We start from the raw sequence: 4,487 nt of genomic DNA, 5'->3' as shown, positions 1-4,487 counted from the left end.
CTCTAAGACCTTATGATTGGTGACCTGTGTTAGCATGGGAGGCAGGGGTGGTGGGCCCAGGGAAGGCCTTCCTGTGAGGTTGCACTGATGTGAGGAAGGAATGAAGGACAGACAACAAAAGAAAAAATTAGACCAATGGAACTACAGTAAACTAAAAGTCTTCTGCACAGCAAAATAAACAATCAGCAGAGTGAAAAGGCATCCTGTGGAATGGGAGGCAATTATTTGTAAACCATACATCTGATAAGGGGTTAATTTCCAAAATATGTAAGGAACTCCTAAAACTCAATAGCAAAAAAAAGAAAGAAAGAAAATGACCTGATTTAAAAATGGGCAAAGGATTTGAATAGATATTTCTCCAAAGAAGAAATACAAATGGCTAACAAATATATGAAAAGATGCTTGACATTGCTAATCTTGAGGGAAATGCAAATCAAGATCGCAATGATATGTCACCTCACATCAGTTAGAATGTCTACTCTCAAAAAAGAAAAGATAAATGTTGGTGAGGTTGTGGAAAAATTGGAATCCTGTACACTGCTGGCTGGAATGTAAAATGGTTTTGCCATTATGGAAAACAGTATGGAGCTTCCTCAAAAAATTAAAAATAGAATATAATCTAGCCATCCCACTTCTGGGTATATATCCAAAAAATTCAAACCAAGATTTCAAAGAGATACCTGCACTCGCATGTTCATTGCAACATTATCCACGATAACCAAGGTATGGAAACAGTCTAAATGTACATCATCAGATGAATAGATAAAGAAAAATGTGATAGATATATATATCTGAAGAGCACGTGGGGGCTGAAATGGTGCTGTGGCTGTTTTTGGAAATGGTCACACAAAGCTAACGCAAGACACCAGGAAGACTAGCCCACCAGGTGTGTTGTGGCTTGGCTACAAAGCCCAGTAGCAAGCACTTAGGAACGTTAGGAAGAAGTGAGAGACCCAGTCCCTAACCTCAAGGATTCCACATTCTCATCAAGAGATACACAAATTTGGCCACAATTAAAGGACACAAAATGGCATCCTAATTGAGGAGTGGTCTGTGCTAAAGGGAGCTGGTGGTAGACAAAACAGCCAGTCAGAGACCAAGGAGGAGAGACAGTGAGGGCATCAGAAAGAGAAGGGCCAATCCCCTGCGATGGATTGATCATGTATTAAAATTTTAGGGCTCCTGAAATGGCCTCGGTCTCCCCTCCCCTCCATCCCAGTATCTCTAGGATCTCTGGGATCAATAATGTTGTAAAGTTTAGAGCCACTCCTATGATTTCAGTCTGTGTCTGTTATCACGGTGCAGATACGCTTGGGAGGACTCACAGAGAAATTTCCTAGAGGATACTCCTCACTGCTGTGAGTAAATTTATCCGATTTTTTCCAAAGAACAAGTTTATATAGAAGGGGTAAGAAACATAAAGATGGCACCTGAGGGGGCACTTCTAGGGGACAAGTGCACAAGGAGAATGTCAGGCAGGTCAAAGACCAACAAGCATTTTCTAACGTGCAGCCCAAATCTGCATCCCTCCCCCAGACAATGTTGTCACATAATGCAATGGGGAGATGCACATGGTGGGTGTGTGCAGTTGGAAGATGTTAGGAATCCCTCCCCACAGAAGCGACCAGTGAAAACCTTTTTCCTAGAGGACACAGCTGGGAGAGATTCAAGTGCTGAAGGACCAAAATCCTGGCAAATGAATTCATTCATGCATGCATACATGAATGCATTCATGCATTCTTACATTAATTTGTCCTTGTTGAGCTCCTACCGTGTTCCATGCATTTTAGGGATAAAAAGATGAATGAGATACAGCCCTTCCCTTCCTCCACCTGCTAGTCCCAGCTGGGTGATACTCCCACAGGCCCCTGTGTCAGCTTAGAGTAGTAAGCTCTGAAGGCACTTGCCATGTCCAGGACAGGTTGAAAAAGGAAGGAGGAAGAACATGGGACATTTAGTGCAGCCATCTTTGGGATGGGAGTGGAGGTGGCAAAATCAGCAGGGCTTAGAGAGCTAGTGAGTGTTTTTCAGGCTTTCTCCCCAACAGGGCCAGTCCTCTCAAGAACTTTTTTCAAGATATGTTGTGGAGTTCTTAACCCACCTGAATAGACAGCATCATCTCACAGCCACTGAGTCTAAGACATATCAGTAGTTCTCACCAATCACATAATAATGAAAGACATTATTTGAAGACAGTTTAAAAGAAATTATTAAAGACAACTAATTAAAATATGATGAAACTATTATAAGATACTGAATTGACCTACAAATTGATCTTAAGGATAGCCACTCCCTGCTCATAGTATATGAAATGTAACTTGAATTTGTCACTTCTTTTAGGAGTTACCAGGAAGCAATAGAGAACAGTGTGGAAGATAACCAGATTCTAAGACATTCATTTCCTTGGGTTCTATGCATTCCATTCATTGTATCCAGCAGAAGGAAGATAATGTGGAAGTCACTTATGAACTGCATTAAAAGAACGTTTAAAACCTAATCTTCCCCAAATGTGTGTAATTTCTCTCCTTTGACACCTCTTCTGTGATCTATTATTTTATCAATGTTTCAACTTGTTTTTTTAAATTTTTGGTGTCAGAAGTTTGTGCCTGGGTTATTTGGTGAGCCTTGTTTTGCCAGAAATCAGCTGGAGAGAGGCAGGGTCCCACTGCCTTTGAAAAATTTGAAGAAAGAGATAGTTTGGGGGGCCCCCTGTCAGGTCTCATAGTGGAGGGCGTCCGAAATGTGGAAACAGGAACCTGGTTCATGAAGGCCAGAGTTGGTGAGGTGAGTAGCTAAGACTAGCCCACGTGGGTGTATTGGATAGTAGATTTTCTCCATAAATTAACATACAAATAAAAAGTTTTCATGTAGATAAGCAAAACTTATGAGAAGATAAAATGGAAGATAACAAAGATTATAATAGCAAAGAAAAAGAAAGAATAAACCATCAAAATTTAAAAATAAAGATATATCCAAAATCTGTATGGGAAAAACCATAAAACACAAAACACAGGAGAGTGGACTTGAACAAATGGAAAGATATGTGTCCTTGGTTAGGAAGATTTAGCATCCCAAAGGAGTTAGCTCTTTCTAGGTTAATGTGTAAATTATTGCAATTCAAATAAAAATACCATCTTTTCTTGGGGCAGGGATAAAGAACTAGATAAGTTAACAATTATAAAGTTCATTTAGGTGAAGAAAGAAATGAAAATAGCCAGAAAAAACCATGAAAAAGAAAAGCAATTGTTGGAGGGGGTGGGGGCAGGCAGTCCTATCAGACATTGAAACATAAAGCCTTTATAATTAAAACAACTTGGCATTGATGAGTGACTAAAAAAGATAGACCAATGAAATGGAATACAAAATCCAGAAATAGACCTACACTATGTATGGAAATTTTAATTTTGATAAAGGTGGCATCATGAATGAGTGCGTGAAAGATGTGCTTTTTGCTAAGTTGTATTGGGATACATAGAAATTAAAACTGGACCAAGATAGCATTTCTCACCTGGCAGACTGACAAAAACTCAAAGCTTAACAATATACTATGACAGTAAGGCTGCAGGGAAACAGACATTCTCAAACATTGCTGGTGGAAATGCAAAACGGACGACCCCTAGAGAGGGAAATTTGGAATGTTTAGCAAAATCACATATTTATTTATCCCTTTGACCTACACATCTCACTTCCAGGTATCTATCTCAAACACAATACAAAAAGGCATATGTAGAAGACTATTAATAGCAGCAGTTTTGGTAATGTCAAAAAACTGGAAACAACCCAAATATCTTTATGTGAGGGCATACTGAATGAACTATAGTATATCCTCCCAATGGAGTATTACGCAGCTATAAGAAAGAATGAGGAGCGTTTTTTAAGCTATGGTTTGTATTGTTATGTGAAAGAAGCAAGGTAGGGCAAGTGTGTCTGGTATACTAGTGTTTACCTTAAAATGAGTGATATAAATATGTGCTCACATGCACATATATAAGATTTATTTATGTTTTTTATGGTTTATCTAATTAATATACATCATCTGTATATTCCATAATGTTTTAAAATTAAGGAATAAGATGGAGGGGACAGAGATGGAAGCTTGCAATATTGTGATTTGTAAGAAAAATATATTTGGTCATTCAGAGGACCAAAATACATTTCTCACATATATTTGGTCTCCATCCACAATTCCTGCCTGGAATTCCCTTAAATGTTGAGAGTGAAAAATGTATCTTTTAAGTTAATGAGGTTACTTTTAGAAAGTCCCTGAGGATAGGTGCTGGTTGCCGAGAAAGCCAACCACGTGACTAGAAGGTTGGAACTTTTAGTCCTCCCATTCACTTTCGGTGGGTGGGTAAAGGGGCTGGAGGTTGAATCAATTGCCAGCAGCCAGTGATTTAATCAACCCTACCACGTAATGAAGCCTCCATAGAATCTCAAAAGGACAGGGTTCAGAGAGCTTCCAGGTTGGTTAACGTGGGCAGATGTGA

At 39.2% G+C, this 4,487-nt stretch overlaps 1 long non-coding RNA gene across 2 annotated transcripts; it reads left to right on the top strand.

Moving 5' to 3' along the window:
• The first annotated feature begins 6 nt into the window (after window positions 1-6).
• On the top strand, window positions 7-2,493 carry LOC111743729. Of its 2 annotated transcripts, none has more exons than XR_002781852.1 (2): window positions 7-723; window positions 2,341-2,493. It is a non-coding gene; the product is annotated as an uncharacterized LOC111743729 (long non-coding RNA). The 2 variants fall into 2 exon arrangements; XR_002781851.1 differs by having other exon boundaries at window positions 7-1,358.
• The last annotated feature ends 1,994 nt before the right edge of the window (window positions 2,494-4,487 follow it).

The sequence above is a fragment of the Pteropus vampyrus genome, unplaced genomic scaffold (assembly GCF_000151845.1).
Source record: "Pteropus vampyrus isolate Shadow unplaced genomic scaffold, Pvam_2.0 Scaffold120, whole genome shotgun sequence".
NCBI lineage: Eukaryota > Metazoa > Chordata > Mammalia > Chiroptera > Pteropodidae > Pteropus > Pteropus vampyrus.
The sequence above is the reverse complement of the archived record's forward strand: the minus strand, read 5'-3'. Positions and strand labels throughout refer to the sequence as shown.